The sequence below is a fragment of the Portunus trituberculatus genome, chromosome 34 (assembly GCF_017591435.1).
Source record: "Portunus trituberculatus isolate SZX2019 chromosome 34, ASM1759143v1, whole genome shotgun sequence".
NCBI classification, from domain to species: Eukaryota; Metazoa; Arthropoda; class Malacostraca; order Decapoda; family Portunidae; genus Portunus; species Portunus trituberculatus.
This window is the reverse complement of record NC_059288.1, coordinates 11,973,163-11,997,469: the sequence shown is the minus strand read 5'-3', so window position 1 is coordinate 11,997,469 and position 24,307 is coordinate 11,973,163. Positions and strand designations below refer to the sequence as shown.

General features: G+C 42.8%; 1 protein-coding gene across 1 annotated transcript in view; it reads right to left on the bottom strand.

The window, feature by feature from the left end:
* LOC123512657 overlaps positions 1-24,307 on the bottom strand; it is a 357,957-nt gene that overhangs the window by 332,829 nt on the left and 821 nt on the right. The gene's annotated exons all lie outside the window — the stretch shown is intronic.

Below are 24,307 nucleotides of genomic sequence, written 5' to 3'. Positions count from 1 at the left end.
TTGTGCATTTGGCTCCCTGGATAACTCAAACAGTGATCTTGATTGTGACACATTCAAAACTCTTGCAGTTACATTTATAAGATATTTTGTGCATCAATGACACATTTCTGTCACCTGACACTGTCCATTCCTTGATTTCAAACCCTCCCATGCTAAGCATATGCTCCACTTCCTTCATCAGACGATGGGCTTCACTGTGATCAACAACACTGGTCAGTGAATCATCCACATAAGAGTTACATTCTATCAACTTCTTGGCTTTTGGGCACTGAATGGACATTTCTGAAGTTTTCCTGAGAGCTATCATGGCAATTGCTCCACCCGGTCTATCCCCAAAGGTAACTGTAGTCAAAGCGTAATGATCAGGTACGCGGTCTGCATCCATCTCTCTCAAAGGAATCTATGACAGTTTTGATCAAAAAGAGAAATATCCACAGAATTGTACATCTTCTTGATGTCACCAATCAAACTCACAAAGTCTTGCCGAAACCTCAGTAAGACTCCCAAAATGTTAAGACAGTCTGGTCCTTTGGCCAAAAAATCATTCAAAGAACTCCCCATATAGGATGCAGACGAATTGAATACAATACGAAGAGGGTGGATCTAGACTCAGGTTTGTGGACTTCATGGTGAGGTAAGTACAATACTGGTCCCTCATAGTTTAGCATTTCTTCCTTTGTTAGTTTACGGGCAACACCCCTGTCTATCATATCCTAAATTTGTTCACAATATTTTTGTGCGTAAGAACATTCCCTTTTGTTTAACCTCCTCCTCTCTGTTGATTTCAACCGTGCATATGCCATTGAGTAATTATTCTGTAAATCATTCGGATCCCTTATCCATGGATACTCAGCAATCCACATTTTACGTTCCCTGTCATATATTAAGCCATTCTCTATTACATTGACTTCCCTTTCTTCCTTCAATGAGCATCTCCCACAGCGGCAACTCCCCCTCCCCAACATTTAGGTGAACATGACACTCCCAAATCCTCAGTCATAAACAAAACTGTTCAATGGCCTTTTGCATTTCTACTCTAGGCTTAATTATGAAGTCATCTATCCTGGTCCCTTGCACGTGATGCACAAAAACATTTAAGCCCTTTCCACCATCATCAATAAACCCCTGATCTCCCCTTACGCTGAATCCAAATCGGCCTTTCATCAGCTGAAGATTTCCTACCGTTTTTTGCAACTGTGGGAATAGAAGAAGAGTACAATAATCTGTGCCAATCAGTATATCAACCTCTCCCTTAGGTCTGTCAATTTCTTGTGGATCTACTCCTAGCTTGAATGCAATATCGGTTAGGTTTACCTCACCAATATCTGAAGTTATTGTCTCAAATCCTACGGCTTCAACAGTGCACTGTGTGCCTTCAGAATCAACTAATGGAACTGTATACACCCAGGAATCTATCCTTTCTGTGTGATTTCCAACCTTCGTGAGTGACATGCTGATTTCCTTTCCTTTTAATCCCAACTTTCTCGCTGCTTTATAGGTTGCTTCCACAATCAAAAAATGTTGATAAGGTGTGTGATCCACTTCTTACTTTCCCTACAGTCAGTCAAAAGTACACCTTTTCTATCTAGAAGATTGTTTGCTGCCTTGATCATTGGAAACTCTTTCAAGAAACATGAATGTAATATTGGATGATGCAGTTTCCCACATGTATCTGTGTTATTAATCTTAACATTGCAATATATCTTCTTGCTACAATCTCTGCTCATGTGAAAAGGCTCCAAACATACAAAACAAGCCCCTGCTCTCTTCAAACTTTCCATCTTTGATGCATCATCTAATTTGCTGAAGGCTTCACATTGACTTACAGTATATCGTGTGATGGATTATTGTGATACCAACACCCTCTTGCATGTACTTTACTACGACCCGGACCCGTTCCATAAGGCTTCCCTCGAGCTTGATTATTATTTGTGATACTCATCATTGTGTGTGCCATGTTGTTGAAACAGTCTAACAATTGTTTCTGTCAATTTTCTTGACTCTGGGCCAACTTACTGATAGCCATCGACAAACTAGACATCTCGTTTACATTCTCCCGAGTAGATGCTGCATTCACTAATGCCTTCACATCAGTCTTTGATGTCCTTATGTCATCCTCCATATATTCTATTACCTTTCTTTCTTCTACCAAAAATTTAACCAACTCTTCAAATTTCTCAGTATCATCTAACGTTCTTGCTTTACGAGTCCACTCCTTCTTCAAATCTATTGGAAGCAATCTTTCCACCTTAAGCAAACTATGGGAGTTCTCTATTTCATGTAATTTGCCAATTTTGCCCAAATGTAGCCAAGCTTGCTCTACTACACCTATCATATGCAAGAGTTTGGATTTATTGCCTTCTGGTACAGGTTTTAATGCACAAATATCACCCAAAACAGCATCCACTATCTTGGCTGATGATCCAAACCTGTCATTCAATCTTGTCCACATTTCGTCAAAATCATCTAGTCTTCCCGCGACCACCTCCCTTGCCTTTCCTTGCAGTGACTGTCTAAGAATAAAAGGATCTTTGCCATGACGGTTTATCACCAGCCAGCCTTGTATAGTCCTTCACAAATGTGGGAAAATCACGCACGTCACCACTAAATATGGGAGGTTCCACTTTCTTAATTTGAATGTTGCAGTTGTTATCATTGGTAATCCTTTGTTGTCTTGTCTGCCCATCTTTAAGCCTAACAATTTTACTATGACACTCACATTTCAACTTCTGCACATCCCACAGATAATCTAAATGTTGGCTTTGTTCATCCTCACTACATTCCTGCAATATCTGAACATTGACATCTTCTAATTTATCAAACAATTCCGATATTTCTTTGTACACTGCATCCAACACTTCCATGGGGTTGTCCTGTAGGAGGAGGTTATTGACAATGCCGCGATGATTCTTGAGTGTCCTGATAACTGCATCCCTGTCTTGCTCTCCGGCTTGCTTTGAGGTGTTCCCCTCCTCCAACATCTAGGAGTGTTGTTGGATTGTTTCGTGTGGGAACTTAAATGGGCCACGAGCGGTATCAACGTTTATTGATCCAACCTGCAAATAACCCCACATTCAGTCCATATATACTCAATAAATAAAGCATAGCAAATTCCCAAATACATATAAATCCTATCAATAATAATGCAACACATGGCCAAATATATCAATCTCCAAGCAAAGTAATCATAGTACAAGGCAATAATATATTCACAATTCACTGCAAATCTATCCGTAGCACTTCACAGTACAAATCATCAATACATAAATAGTCACTAAAGACACGAAATAATAACATAGTAAACAACACTTTAATCACTCACAACATTGGCCTCCTGCAATGTCCCACCAACGTCCAGAGTACACCACTAATGTACTGACCACCCCAGAAATGGTCAGACAACACCATCAACATCCAAAACCTGCAGTGTGCCGGCGAAACAGCCCGTAGCCGGCCAAGGAGGAGGAGGAGGAGGAAACAACCTCACCACAGGACCCAGTGCACGTGAATGATCAGCTGGCTTGGATTCCCCGCTAGGAGCGGCCAACAACAAAACACAAACGCCAAGCGCAACACTCTACCATATGAAATATACCACCAATATTACATATTACAAAACATAGAATATATTACTCAACATACGAGTAGGTTATCTTTATTCAAATTTACATTTTGCGAACATTCGCACTCCAACTCCCTCGTGACTTCTGGTATCTGGCCAAAAACATCAACAACTTTACTTCTTCATCTTTCCTCCTTTATTTTATCCTGATGGCACCACTGCCACCTCATCTGTCTCCAAAGCTGATCTCTTTTCTCAAACCTAAAAACTCCACCTTGGATGATTCTGGGTCAATGAGGCACGAGTGATAGTTTCTCCTTGTATTAAGTTATGGCATCTCAGTGAGGCTTTCTTTTCACTCTTTTTGTTGCCCTTCGCTAGTGCCCTTTTTGTCATATAGAAAACATCATTCAAGCTCTTACCGCTGTCTCTTATTCTCCCTCCTCCTGAGAGTCATACCAATAATTTTGGCGCAGGTGGGCGGTGTGGTGATGCCAGTTCGGGTGGTGGGTGGTGGCGTTGATGAGGTAGAGGCACGAGCTGCACTGCTCACACCCACTCTGGAGCAAGGCTTCCCGTCCTCCTCCACCCCAACTAGTGCCACTGTTACCTGGAGATTGGTGAGTAGATCGTCAATGTATCCTGATTCTTGAAAGTGAGAGAAAGAAATGAATGGAAAACAGATGGATGGACAAAGAAAGAAACATACAACACAGTGTAAAGAAAGGAAAAAAACAATAAAAATCTATTCCTAAACTTTCAGGAATCGTGCCATTGTTCTGTAACGATTTATTTAATGGCATCACACAAAACACAGAGGAGAAGGAGTTTGAAGTGAGGTTCAGCATGTTGGAGATCTACAATGAGGTAGTTCATGACCTGCTCAACCCCACCAAGAGCAAGAAAGGCCTCAAGGTCCGCCAACACCCGAAGAAAGGCTTCTATGGTAAGTACTATTGTGACGACAGGAACTGATGAATGTCAATAGAATCGTTTAATCGTACTCATATCTCAAGGTAAAATGTGTCCCAGCATTGAAGGGTAAATCACACCCAAACAACCTTCTGAACAGCTGAAGGCCTCAAGCTGGCTCTGGTCACCAACTACAACGAAATTGAGCAGAAGATGAACGAGGGCACCGTCAACCGCACCATCGCCTCCACCAACATGAACGCCACCTCATCCCGCGCCCACACCATCGTTGGCATCACCGTCATACAGAAATTCAAAACAATGCTGGACAAGAAACAGCAAAGCAGGCCGTTGTGAACTTGGTGGATCTGGCTGGCAGGTGTGTGTGTGTGTGTGTGTGTGTGTGTGTGTGTGTGTGTGTGTGTGTGTGTGTGTGTGTGTGTGAATTACCTAGTTGTATTTACATAGTTGTATTGTAAAGGGTTCGAGAGGGGCTCATAGTGTCCTGTCTCCATATCTCCACTGATCTAATATTTCTTTAAAGCTATGTATATTATGTGCTGTAACAACTTCATCACTCAATGTATTCCATTTTTCCACCGTTCTATGTGGAGAACTTTATTTTCCAATAACTTACACACACTGCCTCTTCCTGATCTTCTTTGCATGTTCTCTTGTCCTTCCAGCTTCATCTGCCACCAACACCAGGTCTTGCTTGTCTATCTTTTCAACGTCGTTAACTATTTTATAAATTGTTATTACGAGGAGGTAGTAGACACCTACCGAAACGATAATTTACTCCCAGCGAGGTCTAATAGCACTAGTTCAGGAGTGCTGTGAACTTTCCATTAAAGCTAGTTGTGATCTCACTGAACGTTTCCCTTTGTGTCTCACAACTCAAGGGGGCAGTCACAGCCTGCCCTCCAAAGATAACTCTCCTTCACACAAAACTACATGCACTTATCACACACACATACACACCCTTCCTTAAAATTCAAAATTCAAAATGGCGACTCCAAATCCATCCTCGGAGTCCCGTTCTGGGAAGGGGACCAGAAATGTCCCCAGGTCGGACTGCTCTCTTGCTGGCGACCCAAAATGTCTTGACACCTCCCTCGACTTTTTCGTCATTAACTTCGCAGTCTTAGATCTAATTTTCAATCTGTAGAACACCACCTCTCCTTCACTATACCTCATCTTCTTTTCCTCACCGAAATACAGCTGTCTGAGGCAACTGACAGTAACCCTTTCTCTGTTCCCTTCTACTTTCTCTATCCTCATTCTCGCTCCAAAGTTGGATGTTGCGTCTATGTGCGCTATGACTTAACTTGCTCTCTTGCCCACGCTCTCGAATCTTTTGAGTTTTCCACCATCTGGCTTAGACTTGATAGTCACTACCAAATTTATCTGTGCTGTCTATCTCTCCCCTAACTCCTCTGACTATAGTAAATTCTTTGACTATTTGACTTCCAAAGTGGAGCACATCTGTCCCTCTACCCTTTCATAGAGATCTCCATTTTTTAAGATTTCAATGTTCACCACCAGCTTTGGCTTTCCTCTTCCCTTCATTGACCATCCTGGTGAACTAGCCTTTAACTTTGCTATCCTCCGTGACCTAGAGCAACTGGTGCAGCACCCTACTCGTATTCCTGACCGTCTTGGAGATACACCCAACATTCTTGATTTTTCCTTACCTCTAATCCTTCTGCTTATGCTGTTACCCTATCTTCTCCGTCGGGCTCCTCCGATCACAATCTCATTTCTGTATCTTGTCCTATTTCTCCAATTCCTCCTCAGGATCACCCAAAATGGAGGTCACTCTGGCGTTTTGCCTCTGCCAGTTGGGGGGATGTGAGGATCGAGGTATTATGCTGATTTTCCTTGGAATGATTACTGCTTCTGTGTCAGAGACCCATCTCTATGTGCATAAAAGAGGTGATAGTGTCTAGCATGGAGGCGTACATTCCTCATTCTTTTCTCAACCGTCTAAACCTTGGTTTAACACAACCTGTTCTTGTGTTATACATGATAAAGAGGTTGCCCACAAAAGGTACTTGAGCCTTCCATCTTCTGAATCTCATGCACTTTATATTTCTGCTCAGAATCATGCCAAGTCTGTTCTTCAACTTGCCAAGCACTCTTTCATAAATAGAAAATGTCAAAATCTTTCAAACTCAAACTCCACTCGTGACTCCTGACATCTGTCCAAAAACATTTCCAATAACTTTATCTCTTCATCTTTCCCTCCTTTATTTCATCCTGATGGCACCACTGCCATCTCTTCTGTTTCTAAAGCTGAACTCTTCTCTCAAACCTTTGGTAACAACTCCACCTTGGATGATCCTGGGATTATTCCTCCCTCTCCTCCTCCCTCTGACTTTTTCATGCCTACAATTAAAGTTCTTCGTAATGATGTTTTCCATGCCCTTACTGGCCTAAACCCTCGGAAGGCACCTGATGGGGTCCCTCCTATTGTTCTCAAAACTGTGCTTCAGTGCTTGCACCTTGCTTGGCCAAACTCTTTCAACTATGTCTATCGACTTCTACCTTTCCTTCTTGCTGGAAGTTGGCTTACAATCAGCCTGTTATAAAAAAGGGTGACCGTTCTCATCCCACAAACTACCGTTCTATAGTCTCTTGCTTGTCTAAAGTTTTTTAATCAATCCTCAATAGGAAGATTCTTAAACATCTATCACTTCACAATCTTCTATCTGATCGCCAGTATAGCTTCCATCAAGGTCGCTCTACTGGTGATCTTCTGGTGTTCCTTACTGAGTCTTAGTCATCCTCTTTTAGAGATTTCGGTGAAACTTTTGCTGTCACGTTAGACATACCAAAAGCTTTTGATAGAGTCTGGCACAAAGCTTTAATTTCAAGACTGCACTCTTACGGTTTCTATCCTTCTTTCTGCAACTTTATCTCAAGTTTCCTTTCGTTCTATTGCAGCCGTGGTAGACGGCCACTGTTCTTCTCTTAAATTTATTAACAGTGGTGTTCCTCAGGGTTCTGTCCTATCACCCACTCTCCTTCTATCATTCATTAATGATCTTCTCAGCCAAACTTCTTGCCCTATCCAATCCTACGCTGATGATACTTACATATTTCCACGTTCTTTCAGAGACGATCATGAAGTTATCAGATCACGCAGGGACGCCAGAGAACGTCTGACTTCTGATCTTTCTAAGATTTCCGATTGGGGCAGAAAAAAATTAGTAGTTTTCAATGCCTCAAAAACTCAATTCCTCCATCTATCAACTCGAAACAATCTTCCAGACAACTAAACCCTCTTCTTCAGTGACACTCAACTGTCTCCTCTTCCACACTGAATATCCTCGGTCTGTCCTTTGCTCATAATCTTAACTGGAAACTTCACATCTCATCTCTTGCTAAAACTGCTTCTATGAAGTTAGGCGTTCTGCGGCGTCTCCGCCAATTTTTCTCGCCCTTCAACTGCTAACTCTGTACAAGGGCCTTATCCATCCTTGTGCTCTTCGCATGTTTGAGGGCGTTCTGCTCACACAGCTTTATTAGAGAGGGTGGAATCAAAACTTTTCGTCTCATCAACTCCCCTCTTCTAACTGACTGTCTTCAGCCTCTTTCTCACTGCCGAAATGTTGCATCTCTTTCTGTCTTTTGTCACTATTTTCATGCTAACTTCTCTACTAATCTTGCTAACTGCATGCTTCCCTCCTCCTGCGGCCTCATTGCACAAGGCTTTCTTCTTCCTCTCATCCCTATTCTGTCCAACTCTCTAATACAAGAGTCAACCAGTATTCTTAATCATTCATACCTTTCTCTGGTAAACTCTGGAACTCTCAGCCTGCTTCTGTTGTTCCACCTTCCTATGACTTGACTTCCTTTAAGAGGAGGTCTCAAGTAATTTGTCCCTAAATTTTGGTTAACTCTCTTGACTTTTAAGGAACTGGCAACCAAGTGGGCCTTTTATCCCATTTTTGTTGCCCTTGATCAGTTGCCCCTCCTTCATAAAAAAATGATCTAATCTTTCCCTGCAGTCTCTCGGCATTCCTTTTATTAGTTTGCTCTTAATCAACCTGTCCTGAGACGGCACGTCATCAGCATCGGTCCTTACGGTAACCAAAGCTAGTTTACATTTCAACCTTGTCATAAACTCGATGGGGTCGTCCTTCACCGAATATTTTAAATCATTCAGAGAATCAAATAACCTTTCCTCATTCTGGTCCGTGAGCTCCTTTGTAAGATATTGCTTAAATTGTGCCCAGGTTACTTCCTTCTCCACTACCGTTTGCACCAGTAAAGCTAATGGGGCTTCCACACGCATTTTAACTATCTGTTGCCTCTCTCTATTATCTATTGAGCAACTTTCCACCTGTGAGAAAAAAAAAAACAGCTAACCGGCCAACTCCTACTCCACTCAAGTGACGCAGTTCAAGGACGGGATGTCACGGGGCTTCATGAGGCATTTAACAGGGACACTCGCAGGCCTCTCCTGTTCTCTCTAACTTCCTGCAACAAATCGTAGACACAATCACGCAAGGCATCTACCTTCATCTCTAAGTTATTTACTGGTTCTGCACCTGACGGACTTACGCTCGTTATCTGGTTAACTACCGTATCATCTTCGGTTTTAACTACTGGTTCATTTTCCTTTTTAGGCGTCCACTCCGCCCTTAAGCTCAGAAAATCCGCCAACTCATCCATAACGAAAGAAAAAATACCTGACAACTTGTCACAAACTGAACAAAATGAAAATTGGGTGAACAGTGGCTTTCTGTTTCACCAAAACACAACTTAAATTCTCATTATAAAAACAACGTACCTTCCTGTGGAGACAAGAAGCTAATCACACCAAAATATCAAGGCATAAGAAAACAACTTATTGAAAAAAACATGCCAGAACATATGAGCCAAATGGGAAATGTAAAAAAAAAAATTACCCCTAAACTGAAAAAAAAAAAAAAAAAAAAATTTTGGTCTCCTCCCCTAGCTTATCCGCGCGGATAAACTAGAGGTGGGAGGGTAGCAAGGGGGACCGACACGGCGCCAACTACCACCCAAAGGTAATTACTTGTGGGGGGAGTGTGGGGGCCCCCCGTGCTACCGCCGAACCACCAACAAAACATCATGGGGGAAGGGACGAACACCTAACTCTCACTGTTCCCCTTCCTCTTTCCTGCCGCTGTGACTCCATACTGGCTACTCGAAACATGAGAAAAAAAAAAAAAAAAAAATAAAAAATAAACGGAGGAGAAACACCACTTCAATACTAAACAAGGGGGGGGATAAGCACTGATTACTCGTCTCTACGGAGAGTTACGTGGGTCGATGTGCCTATATAAAACACATCTAAACCGCTGCCACCATCTATACTGAACCTTCGTGAGGCTCAGTCTCTTGTACTGGGCCTACGTGAAGCTTAGGCCGAGTAAGGGGAGCAAAGAAAGATGTAACGAATCCAAGGGGGGGGTGATGAACACACCAAGCTTAACTAAATCGACCCTTTAATTCAATAACAACTCATCACAGTCAGATAACTTCCTACCTAGCCTACCTATAAGACGGGAGACCTATGGGGGGGAAACCGTGGGTAACTCAGCTGTAGATGAGAGGGCGTGAGGGTGCGTGTGGTGGCGTCCCGAGAGGTAAAAATGGCGGCCCGTCCCTCGCGGCGTCCTGCTTCTCTCTCTCTCTCTCTCTGCCTGGTTGGGCCTGCTGTGCTGGAAGTGGCAGAAGGTTCCACAGGAACGGTGCTCGAGACGAGAGCGGGGTGATGTTCTGAGGGTGACGCCACCACGCTCCTCAGCTTATAAGGTGACAGCCATGATGACTGCGCACGCAGCCATACGTCATCTCCTTTCTCCCCCTACAGGGACTCCTATATAAGAATTCCTAGCTACACATATGAAAGGGAAGATGAGGATTTGGACTAAATAAATACCCTAATAGTGGGTAATAATCCCACTCCAGTACTGCTACTCGGTACATTATCATGAACCATTATTAGCACTCCTCTTCCTCCCCTTAATCCTTCCTGTCTCTCCTCTAGCTATTATATCCCTCCTCTTTAAAGTTACCATGGATCTGCTCTCTTAGTTTTGTTTCAACGATGCACATTACATTCGGCTTTTCTCTTTCAAATAATCCCTAACATCCAAGATACTTGATAACAACCCATCTATATTAGTATAAGTCACTCTTAATTTCTTGCCTCCTCCACTACCTCCTCTTTCTTCTGTACATACCACTTCTTTAGTCTCAAATCCAGAACCCTCCAGTAAAAATTCTTCTTCTCCATCTCTGTCCTTTTCTCTTTCTTTCCTTACCTTCACTTTTTAGCACTTTCTCCTTTTCCCTCTCCATAGGTTCATATCTCTTTTTATCCATATATCCTTGTGTTTAGTATCACCGGCCAGCTTCCCTTTCCTAGCCATAATTTCCTCTACTGCCACTTGGGATCTCATTTTCACTTTCATTGGTCTCCTACCCACTTCACTGCAGCTTCCTAGCCTGATCACTTCTTCCACCTCCTGGTCTAGTTCTTGTGTGCTGTCTTGAACTTGTTTGATAACAGTTTTGGCCAATTCTCTCTCTTCACGTTCTCTTGTGAAATTATTTGGATATTTCTTTTCATTCATCCCAAAAATCATGAAGCTTTATCTTATCCACTGTATCCCGCACCAGATCTTCTTTCTCTTTAATTGTGTGTGTGTGTGTGTGTGTGTGTGTGTGTGTGTGTGTGTGTGTGTGTGTGTGTGTGTGTGTGTGTGTGTGTGTGTGTGTGTTTACCTAGTTGTATTTACCAAGTTGTATTGTATAGGGTTCGACCGGGACTCATAGTGTCCTGTCTCCATATCTCCATTTATCTAGTTTTTCTTTAAAGTTATGCACACTATGTGCTGCAGCAATTTCCTTATCCAATGCATTCCATTTTTTCACTGTTCTGTGTGGAAAACTGTATTTTCCAACATCCTTCACACACTGCCTCATCCTGATCTTCTTTTCATGTCCTCTTGTCCTTCCATCTTCCGCCAACAGCGCCAGGTCTTCTTTGTCTATTTTTCAATATCATTTACTATCTTATACATTGTTATTAGGTCCCCACGTTCTCTTCTATCCTGTAAAGGTGGCAGTCCCATTTCCTTCAGTCGTTCTTCATATGTGAGGTCCTTTAATTCCGGCACCATCATTGTAGCAATCTTCTGTATCCTTTCCAGTTTTCTTATATCTTTTTTAGAGCTCGGAGACCATACCACTGCTGCATATTCCAGCCTTGGGCATATCATGCTTGTGATGATTTTTTTCATCATATCTTTATCCATGTAATGAAATGCCACTCTTATATTAGTCAACATCTTATATGATAGTCCATATATCTTGTTCATGTGTTTATCAAGGCTCAGATTTTCTTGTATGATCACTCCAAGATCTTTTTCCTCTTTTGTCTTCGTTATTTGCTCGTCCCATCAAATAGTTCCATACTGGTCTTCTCTTACTCTTTCCTAGTTCCATTATGTGACATTTCTTGGCATTAAACTCCAATTTCCACTTCTTGCTCCATTCATAAATTTTGTTTAAATCTTCCTGTAACCGTAGACAGTCCTCTCTGGTTTTGATAACTTTTAGCAACTTTGCATCATCGGAGAATAAATTCACATAGCTGTTTATCCCAATGTGAATGTTGTTTACATAAACTTGAAACATAAAGGGGGCTAACACTGACCCTTGTGGCACTCCACTAGTTACTTTACTCCAAGATGAGTATGTATCTTTGATCACAGTTCTCATTTCCTATCCTTCAAATAATCTTTTGTCAATTCGAGCAAGGTTCCACGCAGTCCTCCTATATTCTCTAGTTCCAAAGAAGTCTTCCGTTAGGGACTTTATCAAATGCCTTTTTAATGTCCAGGTATACTGTGTCTACCCATCCATCTCTGTTTTCAAGTCCTGCAATAACTCTGGAGTAGAAGCTTATTAAATTTGATACACATGACCGCCCTGTCCTAAATCCAAATTGTCTGTTCGATATGACTTGCTCCTCTTCTAGAAATTTAAACCACTTTTCTTTGATAATTATTTCACATAATTTCCCTACGACACTTGTAAGTGACACTGGTCTGTAGTTTAGTGGTTCAGTTGCCTTTCCTCCTTTAAATATCGGTATTACATTGGCTCTCTTCCACTCGTGGAACTTTTTCTTCATTCATTGAACTTTTAATTATTTCCCAAATTGGCTCCAGTACTTGCTCTTTACATTCTTTTAACACCCAGCCTGATACACCATCTGGCCCCATTGTTTTTCTGACCTCCAACCTGTCCAGTAATCTTCCAATATCCTCTTTGTGCACTGCAATCTCCTTTAATCCTTGGCAATCCAATGTCCTATTAGGTTCTGTGAAATCATCATCTTCAGTGAATACCGTTTTGAAGTTCTCATTCATTATTTCACACATTTCTTTCTCTGTTTGGTATGTCTTTCCTTCTTTAATTATTTTTCAATTGTTTCCTTATTCCTTAAACTTGTAGATAAGTTTGGGTTCATCCTTGTTTTTTATCCACTACATCTTTCTCAAACTTTCTTTCTTCCTCTCTCCTTACTCTAATATATTCATTTCTAGTATCTTTGTACTGCCGACTATTATAGTCATTTCCTGCTTTAAAAGTTTCTTCCACGCTTTATCCTTTGCATATTTTGCTTGTAAGCATCTAGCATTGTACCAAGCATGTATTTTTTCTGAACTCTATAAACAGGAACAAACTTTTTTACTCCTTCATAGTATTTTTGTAAGAATATATCATATTTCTCTTGTACAGTCTTCCTGCACATAATATTACTCCACTCAATATCAGCAAAATAACTCCTTAATTTTTCAAAATCCGCTCTTGCATAATTTAATCTCTCTCCTTTATAGTCCTCTCTGTAACTTATCTCGTCTTCCTCCTGCATTTGTATCTCTACTGTCACATGATCACTTTTCCCCATTGGACTAAGGTATTGTATGATTGGAGGGGACTCTGGTTTCTTTGTGAAGACCAAGTCAAGCAACGATGGTTCTTCTTCCCCCCTGTACCTTGTGGACTCCTCCACCCATTGGTCCATTGTATTAACCATAGTTAGCTGTAACACTTTCTCACTTCACTGCCCAGCATTTTCCATTACTTCCATCTCTCTCCAGTTTATTTTTTACAGTTAAAGTCTTCAACTAAGAGTATTCTTCTATCTCTTCTTATCATGTTATCTAGGCACTTTATCGCCTCTTTACATATCTTTATGCTCTTCTGATCCCCATGTATTAGTCTTTGGTGGAACATAAGTGACTATAATTTTCCTTTTCTTCAAATCTTTTGTTTAGATTGTTACTCCCAGTACTTCCACTTTATCCTCTTCATATTGCACATCCTCCACACATATGTTATCACGAACCATTATTAGCACTCCTCCCCCTTTATCCTTCCTGTCCTTCCTCCAGGTATTCTATGATTATAACCTTCCTCTTTAAAGTTGACATGGATCTCTTTTCTCAGTTTTGTTTCAACGATACACATTACATCTGGCTTTTTCTCTTTCAAATAATCCCTTACTTCCAATATACAGTAAGTCCTCGTTATACGGTACATATGCGTTCCTGAAAACCTTACCGCATATCGAATTTACCGTATACTGAATCCATCATAACATGTAATATTAGAGAATGCGTTCCAGCACGTCGAAAGTCACCCCTACAGAAATACAAATACATGTAAATAATCATTAAAAATATGTAAAAAAAAAAAAAAAGTAAAGTACTGCGCAAAAGAAATAAACAGAAAATGTTTTTTATTTACCATTCAATCGCCATGTATTCTATCAGATGATGTCCTCCCGAGGCTAAGGGACAGTAGGGATTTCAGCCCTTACTCATCTTCCGCTGAGTGGGCAGACGAGCATAAGACATCGTCGTCTGCTCTGTCGGAAGCAGATGTAGAAGGGCCAGCTGTAGCGGGGTCGGCACGTTTCAATGGTTTGAAGAAAGAGAATATTGAGGAAGGGCCACCTGTAGCAGGGTCAGCACAAGGACGGCATGTCTGACTGGCTTGAAGAACGAGTAGATGGAGGACTGTTTAGTTTTTCTTGTTTTTTCATCATAGATTTCTTGATAAATCTTGACACTTTTCTTTATGTCATGAGCCACTTTGCTACTCCTGGCAGAATTTGGGTCACGTTCCTTCAGAGTTCAGAGTTTTCAGAGCTTTTTCGATACCACCGAGACATTCTCTAAGAGTTTTGATGTCCACGCACAGGTTCTTCCTCGTCTCCCTCTTTTTCTGCCTCCTGTGATGCCTTGTCTAGCTCTATAAGTTCATCATTTGAGAGAGATTCAGCATGGCTTTCCAAAAGATCTTGAACATGATCATCATCATCATCAACATCGAAGCCAGCCCTATGGCACAGATTTACTATGTCATTTCTGATCGCACCGATGTTGTCTTCAGCGAAGCCTGGGAAGTCATGTGCGCATTCTGGCCATACTTTATTCCACGCCAAGTTCATGGTAGACGTCTTCACTTCGTCCCAAGATGACTTGATGTTATCTAAGGCGTGCTTGATGTTATACAACTTCCACTATTCACTGATAGTGGGTTTGCCAGGCCCATCTGTGCCCTTTATCAGTTGCTGCATGGTTCACCGCTGGTAGTAGGCTTTAAATGTTTGCCATGATTACTATGAATATATTAGTGCTTACAATAAACCCTTTAATATTCCATTTATTCATCTAATTAGTAATGCATGTAAGTAACATGTAATGCAGTTAAAAAGGAAGAGATAAGAGATTCCAAGGGTGGTCAAGTTAAAGTTAGTACTGTGAGTGGCGGGGAGGTGTGGTGTGGATGACGTCATCACCCCTGCTCCCCCACGCTGGGCCCTCTTGGATGACATGAGCGGATACCGTATCTGCGAATTTTTCTTACCGTATATCGAATCGAGGGTAGTAATTTCCAAATACCGTAACTATGAATTTACCGGATAAAGAACTACCGTATAACGAGGACCTACTGCATTCTCTTCCCTTTCTCTCTTCTCCTCATCCTTTTCATTAAGCCTCTCTTTTCCTCCTTTTCTCTTTCTCCCTTCTCCTTCTTCACCGTGCCTCTCTTTCATTCCTTATCTTTCTTCTTGTTCCTCCTCCTCCTCCTCCTCCTCCTCCTGTTAAACACGCTGATGCAGAGAAACCAACCCTCCAGACACCTTCATTACCGACACAACAACATAACCACACAAAAGGAATGAGGAGGGAAAATGAAGGAGGAAAGAAGGAAAAGGTACAGGATAGGGAGGAAAAGGTCATGGAGAAAAAAATGAAGGATAGGTTGGAGAGAGAGAGAGAGAGAGAGAGAGAGAGAGAGAGAGAGAGAGAGAGAGAGAGAGAGAGAGAGAGAGAGAGAGAGAGAGAGAGAGAGAGAGAGAGAGAGAGAGAGAGAGAGAGAGAGAGAGAGAGAGAGAGAGAGAGAGAGAGAGAGAGAGAGAGAGAGAGAGAGAGAGAGAGAGAGAGAGAAAAGGAAGGGAAAAAGGTTAGAAGCACGTCATGTAGAATAGGTCTACGAAGTAAGGGTAAAGGATTGAGGTGACTTGACGCACCTCGTGGCCAAACAGAAGCAGCTGTGTCGCCTCTCACAGAACGTGTTCAAGGTACAGGAAGGAAGGAAAGGGCGTTGCTGTCTGTGGGGCGCCTGCAGGTTGTGTTGGTGAAGGTGTTTTGGGTGTAGTTGTATAGGTTTGTTTGGTTTTGCTATTCTTGTTGCTATTGGTAATGGTGCTAGTGCTGGGAGTGATGGTTGTAGTAGTAATAGGTATAGGTGAGTAATAAGGAGGCGGTGGCGCAGTGGATAAGGTGGTGAGCGTGGGATCGGCCAGACATCCACGCGTAGGTTCGAATCCCACCACCACGTACAGCCTTAATTAAACACTTTGCCATTTGTCGAGTGGTTTAAAGTTACCTACATGTCACCATGATACCCAGGTTCTAGGTGGTTACACCCAAGATGAGCTTGGGTGGTGATATGGGCCCTAATATGGGTACCACTATAAATAAAATTGCTTGCGCCACTAATGGGCGGAAGCTGAACTGCGCTTCCTATATATACACTCTTCAAGTGAGCCTACTGGCGCTATAGGCCTTAACGTAAAAAAAAAAAAAAGGAGGAAGAATTAAGGAAAGAAAAGGAACAACATGAGAAAGTAAAAGTAGAATACAAAGAATGTAAATAGAGAGTAAGAAAATAGAAAGTAAAGTCACTTGTGGCAGAGGCGTGGTGTGAAGGAGGCCTTAGTGTTAATTGGTGGGCAGTGGTGGCGTGCTGATCAGTGGGTAGCGGCGGGCAGTGGAAGCCTCGGTTCTTGTCGGTTAGGTTAGGTCAGGTTGGTGTCGTTAGTTAGGTTAGGTTGGTTTCGTTGTTAGGTTAGGTTGGTTTCGTTGTTAGGTTAGGTTGGTTTCGTTGTTAGGTTAGGTTGGTTTTTTTCGTTGTTAGGTTAGGTTGGTTTCGTTGTTAGGTTAGGTTGGTTTCGTTGTTAGGTTAGGTTGGTTTCGTTGTTAGGTTAGGTTGGTTTCGTTGTTAGGTTAGGTTGGTTTCGTTGTTAGGTTAGGTTGGTTTCGTTGTTAGGTTAGGTTGGTTTCGTTGTTAGGTTAGGTTGGTTTCGTTGTTAGGTTAGGTTGGTTTCGTTGTTAGGTTAGGTTGGTTTCGTTGTTAGGTTAGGTTGGTTTCGTTGTTAGGTTAGGTTGGTTTTAGTTGTTGTTAGGTTAGGTTGGTTTCGTTGTTAGGTTAGGTTGGTTTCGTTGTTAGGTTAGGTTGGTTTCGTTGTTAGGTTGGTTAGGTTAGGTTGGTTTCGTTGTTAGGTTAGGTTGGTTTCGTTGTTAGGTTAGGTTGGTTTCGTTGTTAGGTTAGGTTGGTTTCGTTGTTAGGTTAGGTTGGTTTCGTTGTTAGGTTAGGTTGGTTTCGTTGTTAGGTTAGGTTGGTTGGTTGGTTAGGTTTTAGGTTGGTCGTTGTTAGGTTAGGTTGGTTTCGTTGTTAGGTTAGGTTGGTTTCGTTGTTAGGTTAGGTTGGTTTCGTTGTTTCGTTAGTTGGTTTCTTAGGTTAGGTTGGTTTCGTTGTTAGGTTGGTTTCGTTAGGTTGGTTGTTGGTTAGGTTGTTTGGTTAGGTTGGTTTCGGTTGGTTTAGGTTAGGTTGGTTTCGTTGTTAGGTTTCGTTGTTAGGTTGGTTTTGTTAGGTTGGTTTCAGGTTGGTTGGTTTCAGGTTAGGTTAGGTTAGGTTAACGGCCAACCACTGCACCAACCAGGCTGGAAGGATGTCCAGCTGCTCTGCCATAAGGCTTCGCCTTCACCCTCGTACCCTGCCCCTACTGCCTGGTCTTGCCTATGTGAGGGTGCGTCAGCCTCAAAATCCTATTAATCTAGACAGACCTCTTACAGGTTATCCTCAGAATATAGATTGAGCGTTATCAGAGTCCTGGCTGTCGCTTTCCAGGTCAGCATCATAGTCCAGACTGATTTCTTCTGGGTCTGTCTCAGAATCTAGGCTGGCGCTTTCCAGGTCACCCTCATAACCCAGACTCTCCACGTCCAGGTCAGCCTCAGAATCCGTGCTGTCCTGGTCCAGGGCGTCCTGGAAGTCATCCTCAGGATCCTGGCTGACCTGGTCCAAGGCGTCCTGGAAGTCATCCTCAGGATCCGTGCTGACCTGGTCCAGGGCGTCCTGGAAGTCAGCCTCGGGATGGAGGCGGGCCTGCCGGAGCACCCTCCCGAGCGGCCGGCAATGTCGCCATCCCCAACCCGCTTGCCATTGCAGAACAGCGCTGTGTAGGCCTGACTGCTTCCCTTTTTCTCACCTACGAGGCAGAAGTAGAGGGCCGCCTGGTTCCCTCTGGCGGTGCACTTGAGAGCCCGCAGAAGGTCAGCCAGGGGCATTTCCTTCTCAAAGACACGGGTGCCACCCGCAAAGCAAGTCACGGTAACTGGAGTCTCCCGTCCTTCTTCATCAGACGGTCCAGCTTGATGGTCGCCACCTGGGCGGCGGCGTGTAGCCCGTCTCCTTGCCGTGGAAGGTAAAGGCAGCCAGAAGCCGCCGCCTCTTCCAGCACCAGCAGGAGGTCCTGCTGTAGGACAGCTTGATGCCATCCACCATGCCGCAGTCGCCCTGCAGCCTGAGCCCTGAGGTCACTTTGAGTGCAGAATATTTCTGTCCCATTAATTGCTTCCTCAACTAAATTCAAATCATGTATGTCAGTGGAAAAATTCGAGGAACCCCAACTCGCCTTTACCGAGCTTGGCCCTTTTTTCCTTCAGCGGTGCTAATCAGCTGGCAGAGAGAGAGAGAGAGAGAGAGAGAGAGAGAGAGAGAGAGAGAGAGAGAGAGAGAGAGAGAGAGAGAGAGAGAGAGAGAGAGAGAGAGAAGAGAGAGAGAAAGAGGACATGAGAAAAAGTTTAAAGAGGAGGAGGAGGACGAGGAGAACGAGGAGAAGGAAATAAAGATAATAGGTTGGAGAAGATGCAATGAAGATTGCTAAAATCACGTAAAGAAGGAAAAGAGATAGGAAAATAAGAGGAAACAAGGAAAATGACAGCAAAAAGTAGGAGAGAGAGAAAACAGAGAGGAAATGAGAAAATTGGATTGAGAAAGAAGAAAGAACTAAAATCAAGCAAGAATATGAAGGAAACTAACAGAGAAGGGATGGAGTAAAGAAGAAAAAGATGGAGGAGGAGGAGGAGGAGGAGGAGGAGGAGGAGGAGGAGGAGGAGGAGGAGGAGGAGAGGAGAAACGAAGAAGAGAGAATGTTAGAAAGAAAGAGAGAGAGAGATCAGTGAAGAGAGAGAGAGAGAGAGAGAGAGAGAGAGAGAGAGAGAGAGAGAGAGAGAGAGAGAGAGAGAGAGAGAGAGAGAGAGAGAAAAGAGAAAAAGGAAAAAAAAAAAAAAAAAAGCAAGGCAGACTACTTTTGTGTTAGTTCCTGTAACTGGAGGAAAACTGAAGGAGAGGAGGAGAGAAAGGAAGGAAGGAAGGAAGGAAGGAAGGAAGGAAGAAAGGATGGATGGACGGAGGCGGAAGTAACAAATGAAGGAAACTGAGAACAAAATACATGATGTTTGAGTCTTTACATGGAAGGAGGAGGAGGAGGAGGAGGAGGAGTGACTTCTTGAATGATAGAGTGAAAGGATGGAAGGATGAGTGGAAGAGAGAGAGAGAGAGAGAGAGAGAGAGAGAGAGAGAGAGAGAGAGAGAGAGAGAGAGAGAGAGAGAGAGAGAGAGAGAGAGAGAGAGAGAGAGAGAGAGAGAGAGAGAAGTGTTTTAATGGAAGAAAAGGAGGAGAAACGTAAGAGTGTATAAAGATGACGAATGAAGTAGAGGAGGAGACAAATGGAGACAATGTAGGAGGAAAGGAGGAAAGGTCGATGCTTCCGCTGTAAAAGGCAAAGGAGGAGAGAAGAATGGAAGGAAGTAAAGAAGGAAGGAAGAAATGTACAGAAAACGAAGTAAGGAAAGATGAAAACAATGAAGAAATTAATGTACTGTCTTAGAAAGAAAGGGAAGAAAGAGAGAAGGAAGGAAGAACGAAGGAAGGAAGTAATTAAGGAAGAAGGAAAAGAAAAGCAATGAGGAGGGGAGGAAGGAAAATTGGAAGCAGTGAAATAAGGAAGGAAGATAAATAAAGAGAAAATGGAAGAAAAATACAAAAATAAAGAAGGACAGAAAAAAACAAAGAGCAAAGGAAGGAGAAAGGAGTGAGTGACAAAGGAAGATTATAGGAAGGATAAAGTAAAGAAAGTTTTCCTCTTCTCTTCTCCTGCCTCCTCTTCCAATTACGTACTTGATAACAAACCATCTATGTTAGTATAAGTCACTCTTAATTTATTACTTCCTCCACGACCTCCTCTTTTTTTCTTAGATACCACTTCTTTAGTCTCATATCCAGAACCCTCCAGTAAAAATTCTTCTCTATTTCTGTCCTTTTCTCGTTTTTTTTCCTTAGCTTCACTTAGCAATTTCTCCTTTTCCCTTTCCTCTATGTTCATATCTCTTTTCATCCATATTTCCTTGTGATTGATATCATCGGCCAGCTTCCCTTTTCTAGCCATATTTTTTTTCTACGGCCACTTGAGATCTCATTTTCACCTTCATTGGTCTCTTTCCTCTTTCACTGTACCTTCCTCTACCTCCTGCTCAAATTCTTGTGTGCTGTTCTTGTACTCGTTTGATAACTGTTTTGGCCATTTCCTTTCTTCATGTTCTCTTGTGAATTTATTTGGATTTTTCTTTTACTCATCCTATAAATCACAAAGCTTTTTCTTGTCCACTGCATCTCGCACTAAATCTTCCTTCTCCTTGATAGCCTCTATTATAGCGACTTTGGTGTTCTCCTGAATTTGCCTCCTTACCACTTCTGAAAATTTGACTTTTCCTCTTCTTGCTCTTGTTTCCATTCATTTCTTAATTCTTTCAACTTGTTATCACCTAGACCACCTTCTACCCTGTCTGTAATCCCGTGCTGCACTTTATCCTGCAAGTTCTTTAGAGAACTTTCATAATTTTGACATGTTGTTTTAAGAACGTCATTTTGCTTCCTTATTTCTACAATCTCCTCTTTCAATTCTTGGTTTATTTCACTTACTTTCTCACATTCAGTTACTCTTGGTTTCAGGGCTGTGTTTTCTGCAAGCAGTCGGTCTTGTTTATCCATAAGACTGGTTATCACCTCCTTCATGTTTCTTAATTCCCTTTCTACATAAACAAGTCTTCTCATATTACTTCGTTCATCCCGGAAACCCGCGAAATCCTTATCCATACTATCATCAGTCAGTTTTCTTAAACCTATAGGGGTTTCTATAATGCGTTGGTTCCCACTCGCCGTATGTTTTGGTTCTGTCGTGCGCCTGGCAGCGCTACTTGGTTCCATCTCTCTCTCTCTCGTTGTTCATTAATTATCTATATGTGGTCTAACACTTATTTCCTTTGGAGATAGGAGAACCTATGGCCCCCTCTCCCCCTATACATACATCTAGGCCTGTGGTCTAACTCCTTTTGAAGTAATCTCAGCGAGCTGCTCAGATGCGTGCGTCCTGCTCGACGGCTCCGCGCGTGTAATTCACCTTTTGATCTGCTGCAGTCTCTGACGAGACAGCCAGACGTTACCCTACGGAACGAGCTCAGAGCTCATTGTTTCCGATCTTCGGATAGGCCTGAGACCAGGCACACACCACACACCGGGACAACAAGGTCACAACTCCTCGATTTACATCCCGTACCTACTCACTGCTAGGTGAACAGGGGCTACACGTCAAAGGAGACATACCCAAATATCTCCACCCGGCCGGGGAATCGAACCCCGGTCCTCTGGCTTGTGAAGCCAGCGCTCTAACCACTGAGCTACCGGGCCGTGTGTGTGTGTGTGTGTGTGTGTGTGTGTGTGTGTGTGTGTGTGTGTGTGTGTGTGTGTGTGTGTGTGTTGTGTTTACCTAGTTGTGTTTTACAGGAAAAGAGCCATGCTCGTGCTATCCTGTCTCCATATCTGTCCAGTTTAGCCTTAAAGTCAGGAATATTTCTTGCTTGAACCACTGTTTTATCCAAGTTGTTCCATGTTGCTATGCTTCTGTTTGGAAAACTATACATTTCTTAAAGTCTCTTCTACATACGGTCTTATTATTATTTATTTTTTTTTTTTTTTATGTTATGGCCTATAGCACCTGTAGGCATACTTGAAGAGTATATGTGGGAAGCGCTGTTCTACTTCCACCCATTAGTGGCGCAGGCAATTTTATTCGTAGTGGTACCCATATTAAGGCCCATATCACCACCCAAGCACATCTTTGGTGTGACCACCTCGAACCTGAGTATCACGGTGACATGTAGGTAACTTTAAACCACTCGACAAATGGCATAGCTTCAAAGTGATATATGGTGGGATTCGAATCTATGCGTGGATGTCTGCCCGATTCTGTGCTCACCACCTCATCCACTACGCCACAGCCTCCACCTCCTCTACCACATCATGATACACGTTAGACACATCAAAAGCTTTTGACAGTCTGGCATAAAGCTTTGATTTCTATCCTTCTCTCTGCAACTTTATCTCAAGTTTCTTTTCCGACCGCTCTATTACTGCTGTGGTAGACGGCTACTGTTCTTCTCCTAAACCTATTAATAGTGGTGTTCCTCAGGGTTCTGTCCTGTCACTCACTCTCTTTCTATTACTCATTAATGATCTTCTTAACCAAACTTCTTGCCCTATCCACTCCTACGCTGATGATACCACCCTACATCTTTCCACGTTCTTTCAGAGACGTCCAACCCTTCAGGAAGTCAACAGATCACGCGGGGACGCCACGGAACGCCTGACTTCCGATCTTTCTAAGTATTCCGATTGGGGCAGAGAAAATATAGTAGTTTTCAATGCCTCAAAAACTCAATTCTTCCATCTATCAACTCGACATAACCTTCCAGACAACTATCCCCTCTTCTTCAATGACACTCAACTGTCTCCCTCTTCCACAATGAATATCCTCGGTCTGTCCTTTGCTCATAATCTTAACTGGAAACTTCACATCTCATCTCTTGCTAAAACAGCTTCTATGAAGTTAGGTGTTCTGAGGCGTCTCCGACAGTTTTTCTCGCCCCTCCAACTGCTTACTCTGTATAAGGGCCTTATCCGTCCCTGTATGGAGTACTCTTCGCATGTTTGGGGGGGGGTTCCAGTCACACAGCTTTGCTTGATAGGGTGGAATCGAAAGCTTTTCGTCTCATCAACTCCCCCTCCTCTCACTAACTGTCTTCAGTCTCTTTCTCACCGCCGAAATGTTGCATCCCTTTCTGTCTTTTATCGCTATTTTCATGGTAACTGTTCTACTGATCTTGCTAACTGCATGCCTCCCCTTCTCCTGTGGCCTCGCTGCACAAGGCTTTCTTCTTCCTCTCATCCCTATTCTATCCAACTCCCTAATGCAAGAGTTAACCAGTACTCTCAGTCATTCATTCCTTTCACTGGTAAACTCTGGAACTCCCTCCCTGCATCTGTATTTCCGAATTCCTACAACTTGTCTTCTTTCAAGAGGGAGGTATCGAGGCATTTGCTCCCCTAATTCTGGCTGACGGTTTTGGCACTTTTTGCACTTTTTAGAGAGCCAGCACTCAAGTGGGCCTTTTTTAACTTCCTTTTTTTTGCCCTTGGCTGGCCCTCTTCCCTACGTAAAAAGAAAAAAAAACTATGAATGAACATTACTGGGGCCAGAACTGTTTCCTGTGGAACTCCACTAATAACTCTACACCATTTTGATTCTTCACCCTTTATCACTGTTCTCATTTTTCTGTCTTTTAAGAAGTTTGTTATTCAGTCCAATATATACAGAAAACCCCCACACTTGGCGAATCTCAGCTTAGTGAAATTCACTTTTGGCGGTAGGGTGGCCACAGACCACCGAGTGCACGCTTGGCGATTTGAATTAAAACTTGGCGGTCCCCTGGCGGCCGCACGGCGAACCACGCGGCTCTCCGGTGACGTCAGACCTCTCTCTAAACTTATCAGAACGCAAAGTGAGAGCCCTTCAGCCATTTTGTTTGTCCTGTCCTCTGTTCTGCTAGCATGGGAACTAATTCTGGCAATTTACCTCCAACAAGGCCTCTACCAGCGAAACAGGTGGTACCGGTGGGGGTAAGGACAATGGTGGTGGCGGCAAGGATGAAAGTGAGCGAGAGAAACGGGTGGAAAAACGGGAGTTATAACTTTTATATCATGTCTTATTAGCTTTATTTATTGTTTATTGGTCTGTTTTGTACATGTGTTCTATTATGTGAAGGCAAAAGATTTTATTTCAGCTCGAAAAAAGGTATTTTAGGGGT